Source organism: Phalacrocorax carbo, chromosome 8 (assembly GCF_963921805.1).
Source record: "Phalacrocorax carbo chromosome 8, bPhaCar2.1, whole genome shotgun sequence".
Taxonomy (NCBI): domain Eukaryota; kingdom Metazoa; phylum Chordata; class Aves; order Suliformes; family Phalacrocoracidae; genus Phalacrocorax; species Phalacrocorax carbo.
In genome coordinates this window covers 32,205,275-32,221,957 of record NC_087520.1, presented here as the reverse complement: position 1 = coordinate 32,221,957, position 16,683 = coordinate 32,205,275, and the positions used below count along the sequence as shown (strand labels likewise).

At 38.3% G+C, this 16,683-nt stretch overlaps 1 long non-coding RNA gene across 1 annotated transcript in view; it reads right to left on the bottom strand.

Annotated features, from left to right (window-relative positions):
• Positions 1-16,683, bottom strand: part of LOC135314785 (uncharacterized) — a 216,175-nt gene that overhangs the window by 39,554 nt on the left and 159,938 nt on the right. The gene's annotated exons all lie outside the window — the stretch shown is intronic.

Sequence of the window (16,683 nt, the reverse complement as noted above, 5' to 3'; positions counted from 1 at the left end):
ATACTGGTATGTTATGCCCTGGGCTAAAATCCGTTCACTTCCCAAACCCATTACCAGTCATTTGTTGACACAAACAGCACCTACAAGCAGTACTTCACTATTGCCTACTTCCTGACAAGCTGCCCTTTAGGGTTATCCGCATGCCTCTTGCCATATGAGCCATCTTGTTTGTCAGCTAGAAGTTTCTTGAGGTTGTGTCCAGCTTTCCTTCTATTGGTCTTTATGTAACATCTTTATGCAACCCTCCACCCAAGGTAACAAGGCAGATGTTGCCAATGCAGAAGCACTGGTACATCCCGTGAAGACAGAGGTTTAGAGAAGCTAGAAATGAGAAGGACCCATCAAGCCAGTAAACCTACCTTCCTGCAGGAGTAGGATGTAGGTCTTTGACAAGAGTGTGATGGGATATTACATAACATAGTTGGACTACAGGAAAAGGTCAAGAAATCATTATTTAAAACTCATTTTCAGAGCTCTCATTCAGTATGGAAACTAGAGAAACTCAAACTTGAGGCTGTTGAAAGACTTTTCATGATGTACTGCACATACCTGTCCCTGCACACACATAACCAACATCTAGCACTGCATGCACCATTCTCTCCTTTACATTTCCTCTGGAAAAAGTACATTTTCTGTATAGACTGGAAGTGGAAGCAACTTCTGATACAAGCACACGCTATCTCCAGGATGCAGAATTAAAGCAGGGCTTCAGAGCAGGCCCTGAGAAACATTACAACTTTCCCACCACTGTATTTGATAAGAGTCAGTGGCTGCCAAGCTGGTCTGCGCTTAGGAGAGTAGCCCTAAAAGTACCAGGTTCAGGACAGGACAAGCAGCAGGAGCTGTGAAAATTCTAAAATGCCATTTTACTCTCTTTCTAAAATAAACCCCTTCCTTTAGATTTTATTTCAGAATTGAAGTCTGCATTCTCCTGTTTTCCCACTGGCCTTAGTCTTCAGTGTGCAGACATCATGTAAAGCATTGGTTTCAAGGGAAACTTAGTGAATTATAAAGACCAACTTCCTCTACTGCATTATCTGACAGCATTTGGAAACAGTAGGCAGCATGTGGAAACGGTGGGGTATTGTTGCAAGCGAACACAATCACAGATGGTCAGATACAAACAAAAGCAGGCGCACCGTTTGCTCTCCAGTGTGCTTTATACAAATACACTGTGGGCACCCATCTTGGCAATTGCAAATTTGTTATATATGAACAGCAGCCCTGCAGTACAAGCACCCCTGCCTCCACTTCCTAGAGTGACAGCAGCTTGCAGTCGCTGCAAAATAGTGTGACCTAGTGAGCTAAATTACATGCTTCATTGGGCTGACTGATACAGCAATGCATGTACCTACATGCAGCTTGTGTGGGGATAAGGGAAGGTGTCATTGCTTATCTGCTGCAATTGCTCTTTTTAAAAGACCTTTATTCTTATCTTTGATGCTCAGTCATTTCTCTCTCCCCTTTCCCAGTGATCATCCTCAGTAGACAAGGTATGGAGTGACATTTCTTATCATGGTTACGTGTCAGGGAGGTCTGCAGCTTGAGGATGTGCTATTTGTCTGCACATAAGGAAATAGCAGATATTAGGGAAATACAGGAAATATAATCCTATTTCTTATTATGATTTTGAATACATAAGATTCAATCAGACAATACAGGAAATCCGATATTATTTTTGGTAATCCTAGCCCTAGCCGATGAGTTTTAGGAGAGCTTTGAGTTTGGACTTACACTCTGCGCTCCCCAGACCTATGCCTTCCTATAGCACTATAGATAACGTACAACTGGGCAGATAACAGGTGTATCCCTACAGCACACTACATTGAGAAAAGATGAGCGAGGAACACTCAGAGTGTATTCTTCTGCCAGAAAAGGATGACAAAATGTGGTTTCGTGCAGTGGACTGAGAAAACTGGCCAGGACTGCCAAGATTAAGAGCCAAGTAGGTAAAAGGTAATTCCAACAGGGGGAGATCGCAACCACCGACCCAAGTAACACCACCTACCCAAAAGAGAACAATAGAAGAGGACAACTGAGTCTGCGCAGTAATTTACATAAGGAACGAGCAAGTTTGTACCAATCAGTGGAAAGGACAATAATGAATATGTATGAATACGTAAATTTTTGATCTATAAATTGTATGGGAAAGGTGTGTAAGGTATGAACGTTAGGAGGAGTGATCCCCCGTGCATCCGGTGCCGTGAATAAAGAATGCCTGCTCTTTAATACTAAATTGGTGTTAAAGAGTTGTTTCTGATTTTACCGTGTTTTTTGGTAACAGTTTTGGCGACCCAGATGGGACCCTGCTTTTGAATCTCGACGGATCCATGGGATCGTGGGACCTCCAGCTGGCACCGAGGAATTCTTGGCGAGAGCTTCCGATCCCTGGACCGGAGAATTCTGAGCAAGATCCCCTGGATTGAGCTAAACAAGGCATTCTTTTAAGAAGAAACTTAGGTAGAATAATATGTGGGGTTAGCTTCCCACATAGGATAGGATAGTGGGTTAGAGTCCCACAGGCCTGCCCGTAAGGTGCGGCGAAAGCTACACAGGGTTGGGGCCACTTACCTCGGTTGGTAAGTCTCTGCTAGGCAAAAGCCTGTGGAGCAGGGCTCAAGGGTAGGGGAGTCTTCAACAGGGAGTTGAAGCCTCCAGGGATATCTAGCAGGGGGCTAGAAATCCCTGTGGGGGATTTCCAGTGAGAGCAGAATCCCAGGGATTTCCAGTGAGAGTGGAATACCAGAGGGAGCTCTAATGGGGGTTGGAGTCCCTCTGACTAGTACTTGTGATAGTGCACAATCACAACTACTAGTCGATTGAGAGATGGGAACATATTCGAGTAAGATGAAACTCCCACAAAAAACCACCTTTGGGATGTATTTTAGAACATTAGAAAGATATTGGGGGTGATGATCTGTTGACTCGAAAACAATTAATTGAATATTGTAATCATTGGTGGCCAATGTATAAATTGAAGGATGAAGAAAAATGGCCTGAAAATGAGACATTGCAATATAATACCATCTTGCAATTAATGTTGTTTTGTAAAAAAAGAAGGCAAATGGGATGAAGTGGCATATGTTGATTTGTTCTTTGCACTGTGGAATCATCCAGAGTGGCAGAAATAGTGTGAGATATATCCACAAGATTCTATGGCAATGTTTTTGAAAAGAGAAAAATGTGGTGAGAACTTGAAAAAGTGTTGTTCTACTTGTGATACTGGATACTTTGCTTGATGAAACTGACAAGAAAATAGCATTGAATACAGCCAGAAGGCAGGTGCAGAGAGCACGTGCTAGTGGGAATTTACAGAGAACAATGAATAAGAGTTTATCATCTACAAATCCCGAGTGGGACCCTAATCAACCAGAACCCAGGGGAATGTTGACTAGATATCAGAGATAGATTTTATTTGAAGTAAGAGATGCAATGCCAAAAGCAATAAATTGGTCAAAATTTATGAAGTAAGACAAGAATTAAATGAGTCCCCTTCAGCCTCTATAGAAAGACTGAAGGTGACTGTCAGAAAATATACTAATTTGGACCCAGAAAAACCAGAAAAAGCAATTCAATTGGCCTCTATATTCATGGGACAATCAGCCCCAGATATTAAAAAAAAAAACTTCAGAAACTAGAAGAACCTGAATCTAGAAATTTGAGTAAAATGCTTAAGTAGCTTGACATGAAGGACACCAGGGGAATCAACCCTAGCTGAACACCTGGTTACACTGAAGCTAGGGAATGAAGAAATAGAATTTTTGGTAGATACAGGAGCCACTTATTTGGTATTGAATACATGTAAAGAGAAATTTAGTCATAAATCAGTAGATGTTGTTAGTGTGACAAGGCAAAGAAAAATTAGCCTTTCTTAGAGCCATTAAAGTTTAAATTGGGGAAACAATGGGTAACTCACCAGTTTCTGTATATGCCTGAATGCCCACTGCCTCTGTTATGACTAGATCTATTAAGAAAATTAGATGCACAAATAACTTTTAAAGATCGAGCGATTAAATTACTAATAACAGAATCAAAAGCCATAGAGGTGAGAGTGTTTATGTTACAGGATTCCTCCAGGGAGGAACAGATTCCCGAAGAAGTGGAAAATGCAGTAATTCCTTTGGTTTGAGTGAGTGGAGCTCCAGAGTGATCTAAATTGGCAGAGCCGGTAAAAGTAACGTTAAAACCTGGAGCCAAGCTGGTAAGACAAAAACAATACCCTATTAAGTGAGAGGCTCAAAAAGAATTAGAAGGGTTAATTATAACATTTTTTAGAATATGAGGTTTTAGTAGAATGTGAATCAGAATATAGTACTCCTATATTACCAGTAAAGAAATCTAGAGGCAAAGAATATTAACTAGTTCAAGATTCAAGGGCTATAAATCAGATAGTCCAAGATATACATCCAGTAGTAGCTAATCCATATACTTTACTGACCTCTTTAAAAGAGGAACATAAATGGTTTACTGTACTAGATTTGAAGGATGCCTTCTTTTGCATACCTCTGGACATAAAAAGTCAAAGCATATTTGCTTTTGAATGGAAAAGACCCACCACAGAAGGAAAGACACAGCTAACATGGACTGTATTCCACAAAGATTTAAAAATAGTCCTATGATATTTGAGACTCAGCTGGCAAAAAAAAAAAAAGATATAGAAAAAACAGAACCAAGAGAGAGACATATTATTACAGTATGTGGATGACATTCTGATAGCAGCAGAAAGTAAAGAAAAATGTTTTGAAATGTTTAAATTTTCTGGGACAAGGAAAACACAAAGTTTCCAGAAACAAAACCCAAATAAGAAAAGAAGCAGAGATTTATTTAGGATTTGAAATACCTCAAAGACAAAGACAATTAAAAAAATGAAAGGAAAGGAACTATTTGTCAAATTCCCGAACCTAGCAGCCCGAAGGAACTGAGACCTTTTCTGAAAATAATTAAATAGTGTCAGCTCTGGATTCTGAACTATAGACTGTTTGTAAAACCATTATATGAAGCATTAAAAGAATCAAAAGATAAATATTTAACCTGGATGCCCAAATGCCAAACAGCATTCAAAGAACTTAAAAGAGCCTCGATGATGGCCACTGCATTAGGCCTACCTGATTTAACTAAACCTTTTGAGTTGTTTGTCCATGAAAGACAACATTTAGCACTTGGAGTGCTGACACAGCAACTGGGAACCTAGAAGAGACCTGTGAGCTACTTCTCCAAACAACTTGATAATGTGAATAAAGAATGGCCTGGATGTTTATGGGCAGTGGCAGCAACAGCATTACTGATCCAGGAAGCCCAAAAGTTAACAATAGGACAAAAATTACCGTATATGTCCTTCACATGATAGTGACTGTTCTAGAACAAAAGGAGGGTCATTAGCTATCTCCTAGCAGAATGTTGAAATATCAAGTTGTTTTGTTAAAACAAGATGATGTCCAATCGAACACTACTGCTATAGTGAATCCTGCTATGTTTTTAACAACAGAAAATCTTACGGACAATTTAGAACATGATTGCTTGCTAACTATTGAACAAGTCTATTCCAGCAGACTGGACCTGAGAGATAAACCTCTGGAAAATCCTGATCTGGGATTGTTTACAGATGGAAGAAGTTTTGTGCAAGAAGAGAAGTGAATGACCGGATATGCTGTCGTTACCTCCACCAAGGTAATGGAACCAGAGACGCTGCCTGCAAACACCTCAGCACAGAAAGCAGTATTGGTGGCATTGAAGCAAGCTCTGCGAATGGCAAAAGGAAAAAGGGTAAATATTTAGACTGATTCCAAATATGCATTTGGTGTAATCCATAATCATGGAGCTATTTCGAAGAAAAAAGGACTGCTGTCAGCCCAAGAATCATCAATAAAGCATAAAGAAGAAATTCTCCAACTTCTGGAAGATGTGCAGAAACCAGAAGAAGTGGTGATAAAGCATTGCAAAGCTCATCAATTCAGTCAAACAGCTGTGAACATAAATAAATGATTAGCAGATAAAGCTGCAAAGAAGACTGCAGAACAAGGTATCCTTGCACTAGTACCAATAAAACAGATAAAAAATCCAGAGTTAAAACTGAAATGTAATAAACTGGATGAGTAATTAGTAGAACAATTAAAAGCATCACAAAATACAGAAGGATAGTGAATAACAGCAAAAAACCTCCAGATAATGATAACCCCACAAGTTATGATAGAACTTGCAAAAGAAAAACATGAGCAAACACATTAAGGTGTAGATGCTATAGTTTCGAGTTTAAAAACATCTGTAGTGTGCATAGGCATGACAAAAATAATTAAATCCATAATAACTGTCTAATCTGTCCTAGAAATAATCCCCTGAACCAAAAAACCCCACCACTTTTAAGAAAAACAAAACAAAAAAAATTATCTCAAAGATTATTAACAAATTAAGTTACCCAGACAAAATAGATATAAGTATTTGTTAGTGCTGATTGACAAATTTTCTAGATGGCCAGAATCTTTCTCTTGCTGCACCAACAAAGCTAGAGAAATAGTTAAAATATTGCTGAAAGAAATAATACCAAGATTTAGAGTGCCAATGGGAATGTCCTCTGATAGAGGACCACATTTTTTTGCAGATGTAGTTCAACAAATTAATAAAATTTTATGTATAAAATGAGACCTGCATACGCCCTAGAAACCACAATCAAGTGAAAAATTTAAGATGAACCAAACACTAAACTGATATAGTGGAATATTGTAGATCTAAGATGGAAGTATTGAAAAGATGATTATTTCAAAACTTCCAAAGGGGGGAAATGTAACCAGAGTGACAGAATTAACCAACCATGGATGTTGCTATACTCCTTGTACAGCCCTGTCCAACTGGACGTTAAGTCTGGGGACATGGAGTATACCAATCAGTGTATTCTTTGATCTGTATTTTAGTCCCTAGATAATCATTAATGTGAATGAAACAATAGACAATGTGCTTCTGCCAGAAAAGGATGACAAAATGTGGTTTCGTGTAGTGGACTGAGAAAACTGGCCAGGACTGCCAAGATTAAGAGCCAAGTAGGTAAAAGGTAATTCCGACAGGGGGAGATCGCGACCACTGACCCAAGTAACACCACCTACCCAAAAGAGAACAATAGAAGAGGACAACTGAGTCTGCGCAGTAATTTACATAAGGAACGAGCAAGTTTGTACCAATCAGTGGAAAGGACAATAATGAATATGTATGAATACGTAAATTTTTGATCTATAAATTGTATGGGAAAGGTGTGTAAGGTATGAACGTTAGGAGGAGTGATCCCCCGTGCATCCGGTGCCGTGAATAAAGAATGCCTGCTCTTTAATACTAAATTGGTGTTAAAGAGTTGTTTCTGATTTTACCGTGTTTTTCGGTAACAAGAGGAACAGAGAAAACAGAGGCTGAACCTACACAGTGTGACCTGAATGTTTTGGGTTGAAGCTTACATTCATGTGCTGGCCAGACTGTTTTAGTTAAGCCAGCTTGCATAAAATTACTTCTGTTATTACTGTATTACTCCTTGGTCCTTCCTTAGGCTTTTTAAATTCTTACTTCCCTGAGCAACCAACCGGTAGATTATCGACCAACTTGTTTTGACTCAACATTGTCATAAATGTTGATTATTGGTGTTACCATTACTTATGACTATCTATGCTTTGATCATCTATAAAATAAGAATACTCAAACTAGAATCAACACATGGGATAGCTGTACCTGTACAGTCCAAGATGAAGGCATATGACACAAGAACATCTGAGAAAGACTGGCACCTGCTATGGTTTTAATCAAGCATGTTTACTAGGCCAGGGAAAGAAAACAGATACGCCTATTTTATGTAGCTCTTCTTTTACAATAATAGTGTTTGTAGAATTGGTAGTCAGTTTGAATTGTATTCTGTACCTTGCATTATATATGTAAATTAATTCCTATTAATCTTTATAATGTTAAGCTACTGCTAAAAATGTTCATTTAAGAACTGCCTTTGTTCTTCTGTCTCCCTAATTTCAATTCCCTTCAGTCTCTTCTCCCTGTGTATTAAAGTATTTTATTAATTTTGTCACATTAATCTGAACAGCACTAAACACACTACAATTTCTAAAGACCTAAAACATGAAGCTAAGCTATAGTGACATGCAAACAAAAAGCCTAATGTGCAACAGGCAAAGCAGCTCTCATTGTGCATAGCCTGTGAGAAGTTGACAATCTCTGCCCTACTTCTGGCTGAGCCCACCCAGCCTCAGTGGCACTGTGGCCAGAAGCCAAGCAAAGCTGTAGCCCAGAACAGGGAGGGCAGGGGAGATGAGGCAGGACACAGAATTGAAACCTCATTAAAATAACAGAAGGGTTAAGTGTGTCATCAGAAAGGAAGGGATAAAAACCTGACAATGGCAAAACCACCAAGCTCTGCATATTATCGAATGGAAGGCCTGAAGCAGAGAGGATTATCTCTGAATGTTGATTACCCAGCCTTTGTATGTCAGAACATAGTACCCAGGTCTATGAAACTCCCATTAGTTCTGAAACAGATAGGATGAAAACACAGAAGTAACTATGCAATGGAATTGTCTTTCTCACTACAGGATGGGCATGTTAATAAACAGAGTTCTTATGCCATTAAAAAAGGTCTGCAGTAAAAGCAGGAATTCATGAGAATTCATGAAACAGTATGTGCTTATAGGAACAGATTCATTTCCATCCCCAAAAATGTGATATCCAGAAAACTTGCTCATTTAAACATATCGATACTTTGCTAGCAATTTCTTTATGTTTACTAAATTCTTACAAGATTTTAGCAACTGTTTTGGCTAATAGCTGATGAAAATGTAGGTAATTCTATGTTCAGGTGATACTGAAATACAGGTGTGCTATAAAACTTGCCTGGAGCTCCAGACAGAAGCAGTAGCAGTCACAAGCAGATTTCTCTGACCAAGCATATTTTCTTTCGTTATGTGATCATTGATTAAGTTATGCCTAACAGGTATAATGTAATTGATCTCATTGACTAATTAAAAAACAGAAAAATTATTTTTCATGAATAAACATTCAGAGTTTGAAAACTGAATTTCAAAACTTGTTTCATAAACAATCCATAGCTTATCAGATTTTTGCTTGCTTGTAGTATTTATTAAATATTTCCGAAGGCAAGATAGATTAGGAAACTGTGGAACTTGTTCACAAACATTTCATTAATTTCAAAAGAATTAAAACTTAGAAAAATTATCACTATCCTCTACAAATTAGCTATTTTATGACAAAATTATTTTCTCCTTAATCACAGAGCCAAATTCTTATCTTGAATAATTACAGTTCATTCAAGGCCATTAACATAATTGGGAACTGTATGATATGAGGAGGAAAGATGTGCCTTGTAGTAAGCACAGATATTAATTTCATTTCCTTTTAAAATTCATTTTATTTTGAGGAATGAAAGAGGAAAGAAAAAGAAATAGAAAGTGATGTGTCTCAATGACAGTGATTGGCAGCAAAAATAGAGGACATAAAAACCTAAAATATAAACTGCAAAAGTCCAGCCTGCATATTCAATATTAAAGAATACACATATGCTCAGAATAAATTTTCAGGGCTTTAGACACACTCCTTCATGATCTATGATTAAATCAGATAGAAGAAACAGAAGACAGTCTTACACCATTTGCTTCTCTGAATGCAAGATGTGTTGAACATACAGTTCACCTATATAGCATATGCAAAGTGTTGACACATTATCTAACTACATGTTGCCTGTTGAAATACAAGAAAAAAAAACCAAAAGGACAGCAAGTGGTAAGGAATTCCTTTCCCCATTGCTGGATCTAAAAGATCATTTGTAGTTACACTGTTTTCAAGTTCAGCTCAAATCAGGAAGATTTCAATTTCTGTTACAATTTTATGCACAACACCATCCTCAATTAGAAAACATGACTATCAATCGTTATACTTTTTGAGGGAATTTGGTTAAACTAATTTAGAAAAAGTGTATTTTGTAAACTTCTATTCTTTGTTTGAAAAGCTTTCAAATCATGAATGTCTGAGAAAGAGAGTTAATTGGTTTGGATTAGTGCTTTAAGGCCTTGGCCACAGTCCCTAGTCTTGTTGACTCCCTAACAGAGTGTGGTTATGGCTGACTGAAAGGCCCCGAATCATTATTTATTCTTGTCTATAGTTAGGGGCTAATCAGGCAGAATTGTTCAGCTGTGCTGACTGCTTCACATAGTGCTTGACAGAAGAAAAAGTTTCTGATGCATATGATGAGCACAAGGGTCAGTAATCACTATTACGCCTGAATCCAGAGCTGTTGCAAGTACAGCACACACAGGCACTGGCACTATCCCCTTCAGGTTGGTCAGGATACAAGATAGCAAAGAGAAACATTTTTTGACAAGCTGCCAAACAACTTTTATTTTTGCTTTGCAGTGTGAAAGATATATGAATTACAGTGACAGTAAAGAAAAACAAAACACCCCTCGGATTTTGACAGGGCACAACGCAGGAAATTGACATCAAATCCAAAATACAGTACTTGTGTGCTGCAGCAGAGCCTCCATGACAAAGGAGCAGTGGGACTGCATGGAAGGTTACACATTGCCAATGTTTCCTCAAACCTGATATCTCATCACAGTCACTTGGGAACATAAAGATGACACACTGCTAGTCTAACGAGGTACCGTGAGGGCAATTGTTACCACCAAACCTTCCTGAGCAGCAATATTTCTGTTGGGAGTATTTGCCAGTGCAACTTTTACTAGTAAACAGGTGAGCCCCACAAGACTACTGGTTGGCCTAGACCATTCCTCTGATTTAAAAGGAAGTCCTGTCCTGTTCAGCATGTACTGAAGCATCAGACTGGATAAAACCATGCACACATGGAGTGTGTTGTTTTAGAATTATTTTTTCTGATCTGTCTTAATTTCTAAGTAAAAATCCTGTGTTTTAAACAGGTATTTGTCAACAGTGCTGAGAATAAGCCTTCAAACAGGACACCTACGTCATCTATTTAAAACCTGAACTGTTTTTTCCCATGGTGGTAGATCGGTCCATGGGAGCCAGGTAAAACTGTGCTGTGATAATGAAGATGTATTTCCTCAAAGTGAGTATCATCCTATCTGCAACTGCTTCATTAGCACATGAGTGTGAAATGTTTTTCTGTCGTAATGCTTTGACTATTAATGAGACAATGTTCTAGTAAGATAAATATGGGAAATAGCATCTAGCTTCAAACATTTGAAATAAGACTCACTACATGCCTCCTACAACACAGAAGATATACGTAAGACGAATCCAAACTATAAGACTCTGCCAGGGATGCAAAAAATGGGGCAGTAGCAGCTTAAGCATTATTACAGATGTCTTGAAGGTGCACAGCAGGTTTCTGAGTGCTAAGTTTCCACAGAAACCAAGCTACAGTTTTCTTGCCTTTTGTAAGTCTAAGTCCTGTTAGAGACATAATTTTATTGCAGCTTTACCTGTTTAGTAGAAACAAACACATTTTGTAAAGTTTGGAAAAGTTGAGCTCTGAAAACCTTAAAACAATTATCATTATCTCCATCTATTGTAGACTTATACATAGGCATGAGCTTTGTAGCAGTTTCTAGTACAGTGCTAACGGCAATGATTCAAATTCTCTTCAATCTTCCAGTGAAAAGACTGTAATAAGGCACATTGGCCATAAAGATTAAGTAAGTCTTGACAGAACTACAAAATATTTACAAACAAGGCCAATAATCTCAGAGATGCAGAAGGGCGAGAGGAAAGCTGTGTCTGCCTTCTGTAGCACAGAGAATTGAGATTCTGTCCAGCTCTTCACATACTTGATTGTTTGATTTATTTCCTGGGAGCCCTTCATTTCAGATGGTATTCTACTTCTTTATCTTTTTTGTGCACATTTTAACTTGTTTACTGATTTACTAAGCAACTTTATATTAACTCCCACTCAAAGGACTGCTGAAACTGCTCTAAGTATTTACTTTCAATCAGACAGCTTTTCTCTTCCATTTGTTTTCCTGACATTATCGGTACATTCATATGAAAGAAGAAGCTCCAACAGTGCAGCTCTATCACAGTGGCTACACATTTTAATCAGAAGGTAGAGAAAACAAATCTGAAAAAATTAATATAAATAGGATACTTGAACTTTATAACATGACTCTCTTACAGCTTCATGTCAAAGACGTGATAGCTACTGCAATAGGAAAAGTTCCTGCTCAGTGAATAATTGGAGAATACTCTTCTGATGGTTTTTCAGAGTTGATATACAGAATGCAGCTGTTTCCACTCAGATCAAAGTCTCTGTTAAAAAACCAAAGTATCCCAATAGTTACTTATGAATATAGCTTCTGATCCCACAGTGCTAAGCCTTGCAGAGTAACCTTCTCACTTCAAAACATATATGCTCATTTTCATGTTAACACAGCTAAAATAAATCTCTTTCAGTGGGTCTTGTCAATGAGAAGACCACATATGTAGGCTATAAGATGCATAAGTTTATAGAGTAGTTTCAGGGGTGGGGTAAAATGCAAAGGGTTCCCCTTCAGTGTATCCTACTGGACTTTGCAACTTATAGCAGCTTCTTCCCTGGGGAGGACTTTGCAGCAGACCCAGATTGTCACTGCCCTCACTGAAGGCCAGTATGAAAATTCCTTTGATTTCATGAGCAAATTTCCAAGCTCTTTTCTGGTGAAATCACCAAAGAGCCAAAGGCAAACACTAAACACCAAATAAGTATCAAAGAATGGCACTAATTTGAAGCCAGATTTCCATTCCCCCAGACAGTACTGCGAGTACAATGAGCTTAACAACATATTAGGTGGTACACATAGGCAGATTATTAAATAGTCATACTGGTTCTTCTGAAGTAAAGCTCTTTGATTCCAGCAGAGCCAGAACACATGCTGCCCAACTCCAGGCTTGACTTGGCTGTTCCTTCTACTCCTAATTCAAACTATGAAGAAGCTGACACAAACCTCAGAAGCAGTAAAACCCTGTCTCCTTCTCCCATTAAAAAAAAAAAAAAAAGGGAAAAAAACCTCGCAAAACTAACCAATTCCCATGTTCCTGAATTTCTGTAGCTGATTTGTTGGTGACATTTTTCATCCCGACAGCACATTCACTAAACATGACAAATTTAGACAACAGTCTCTCACTGAAAAATGTTCCTGCAAACTTTTCCCAGTTAAGCTGCAATGAATTTGCTTAGCAAAAAACAAAAGGTTTTTCCTCCACTTAGCTTCCAGTTACTTTGATACATGATGTTTCAAGTAGTTTCAAAAAATGGACCCGGCATGAGTTTTATATTAGTTTTTAAAGCTCAGATCATCGTTCAAGACACTCTGCCATTTCTCACTGCTAGACCTGAAAGAGAAGTGTGAGCTTTTGCAGTCCCAAGGCATTGTGAGTACCCACTTCCACAGAGCCTAATTTTCCAAAGCATCCTTTCAATTTGTGGCAGCAAATCTGCATGACATCACCTGGCTCTGTAATTGCAGAATTGCTGCATAATGCAATTCTGTTATTGTCAGATGTTGGAGCTCTGGCTGAGCAAGCTGGGGGACCTATCTGTTGCTTTTCAGACCATCCAGTGATAAGACAGTCAGTCCTGGGGAGGTCTCATATGTCTGAAATGAAGTCATGAGCCCTGTCACAAAACAGAAATAAAAGCTTTGGCAAGGTGTGAATGATGCCCTGTGAGGGTCACAGACAAGATAGCTGGGTTCAGCTGAGCAGCTGGATAGGATACTTGTGGTATTTTATGGATTATTGTTTTAACCAGAAAATACAGGCTGGTGTATTCATGTTGAATGCAGAGGAAGAGGGTGAGGAATAGGACATTGAGATAGGCGTTCAGGAGGCTTTTAGCCAGCTGCACTCACAGCCTTAGCAGCCAAGAGCCTTTTAAGCCTCTTCTGCCTGTATAACCTCTCTCTACCTCATGAAGGGAAATTCAACACCAAAACTGTCAAGGTCACCTTTTGGTAAATGTTTAGCTTCACAACTATACTTTCTACACAGCTTTCCCTTGTCCACAGGGCTTCAATGAGGACTGCTGTGTAAATATTCTGAGGTATCTTCTCACTCTGGCGCATGACCATGTTACCATGAATTACAGCAAACTTTCTTTGTATTCACTTCATTACTAGAGACCTCTGAGATCAGCAGCAAAGCTACAACTTCAGGATCCTTTCAAAACATATCCTAAAGCCCCCTGGATTTACCCATTATTATAAGCTGCTCTTATGCTCTGCATACAAAGGCCTCTGTAAACTTCAAGAGCTAGCAGCACTAAATTGAAATGAGAGATGGTTTTGGCTCGGCCAGAAATACAGAAAACCAGCTATTTCTTCTGGTCGCATTTGTTCTCACAACAAAAGCCATCAAGGAAGAAATTAAAAATCAACTACCATAGCAAATGGATTCAAAACCTGTTTTGGATGCTAAGTACAGCAATAAGAAACAGAAACCAAACTGCTGTAGGATAACATGCATTTTGTCACCTGCCATTGAATTACGAGAGCACACCCCCAGCCTGGAACAGGACAAAAAGCACACAAAGGAGAATTTTACACTATCAATGTGGCACAAATATCACAAATGCCTAACTCTATCCTTGAGAAGCGAAGTGTTTCTTTAAATGGGATGCTAGCATGTACAGTACTAAACTAGTCTTTGGGTTCTTATGAACTTTGCAATGCAATGGCAGGTCTGTTGACTCCACTTTTGAAAACTTCTCCTTTTCAGTCAGATAGGGTCAGATTAACAACAGATCTATTAGTTTCATCACTACTCATGAAGAGTATGCTGAACTGTAAATACTGTCTGGGCAGGAACAGTTTGTTTATTCCTGCTAAGTATGAGAAAGTCTAGAAGGACAACTTGTAAACAGAAATTTTAGAAGCTTTAAAATGAGAAAACTGGAACCATTTTTAACCAAAATTCAACGTCTACAATTCATTTCTGGAAAATTAGTACTTGTGCTTCTAGGAGCTTCAGGCACATTGGACAATTGCTTAGATCTACAAGGAAATACAGAATTAGCTCAGCTCTTCCAGCTACAAGTCTTCTTAAATTTGCATCCACAATTGCTAATCGTTTGAAAACATACTGCAAAATGCAAATAGGCTAGGAAATGTTCATGTGTGATCAGCACCTAATAATTTGAGTGATCTGAATTTGGAGAATATTCATGGAAATATAATAATTAGACATTGAAAAGACCTGAGGCTGCCTTCCATTACCTAGTTAGTGCAGCAATGAGCCTAGACTGATTACTTTTGACCAATCTCATCTTTCAAAGATCTGTGTGAAGAATCTTCCACTCCTTATCTTGAGAGGCTTTCCCAATAAAGCAGGTCTTGTTTTTAAAATATTTGTCTTGATAACCTCTATCTACTTTTTGAATAGTCTACTTCATTTTAATACTTGGCACGCATTGCCTTGCTTTACAGAAAGATATATTCAGCTTATCAACTATTTATGGACAATCCACTGGCACTTAAGCTTTTGTTTTGTTGTAATGTTCTCTATGTGCTTTTCTTTTCAGCACTTCAGAACCACAAGAGCATTCCTCCAGTATCTCCTGTACAACTTTGGTTGTCCAGAAGATGTATAAGAAATTATAATTTTTAATAGAAATAACCTATGAAATCCCCTCTAGACTGCACAGATGGCCAGAAATAATGGTTGGAAACATTCATACATATTTCAGAGTGATAGACTGGGAAAAAAAGATGCATAGTAAGATGAAAAAACAGCAAACAAACTCAAGATGCACTTTGACTGAAACTGGTTTGGTGTTTCCTCTAAACATCCATCATGCAATCTGATTGAAAACATAACACAAACTAAACGATGCAAATAAAGCACTGTTAGACAGCACTTTTTTAAGAACTGAGATTGATACAGCTTGATTATATAGTTTATCTTTAGCCAGATAGTTAAATATACAAACAGCAAGACGATTCTGCTAGATATGTACTAACCAACAGAACATATATAAATACATAGTGAATTAGCAAATGCAAACAGCTAATCCAGACTGTAAGGCTGGACCTTAATACTCAGGTAACACTGTAGTTGACATTATGCATAAACAGTAAAAACTAGGACACTTGCTGTAGCTCAGCCAACATATAGGTTTTGTTTTAAAGGATGCGCTAGCCTAGTGTTAACATTATTATCAATTAAAACATGTACAGTTTCACAGATTTAGAAAAAGGAAAAATAACCAGAAAATGCATGGAGAAGTAGGAAGAAATCCAAATATAGCTATTCCATCATAAAGATTTTACTGGTGACAATTAAGAATTATTTGCTCACTCATATCATTAGCGCATTGGTGCCAATTTTGCAATTTTTGTGGTTTTACATCCCTCTCCCTCTCCCTTGCAAGTGCATCACACATTCCCCTCCCTTTGGAGTACACCCAAGGAAAATGTATTCCAACTGCAGTCTTGGATGAGCCATGGCTGTAAGCCAGGGCTTCTTCATTGCATTCCCCCTTTTTTTTTTTTCCAAATCTGTCTGCATTTGCCCTGCAAAGTCACTGTCTCCAGAAGTAAGAAAGAGCTAATAAAGCTTTGTCAGTACATTCAATATCATCCAGCACTCTCTGCTGAACGTCCTCTTTCACTAGCCTGAAATGTTATCTTACAGCACTTAAGCATGCTGAGACATAAAGTTTTGGAGACGTTACTGGACGAG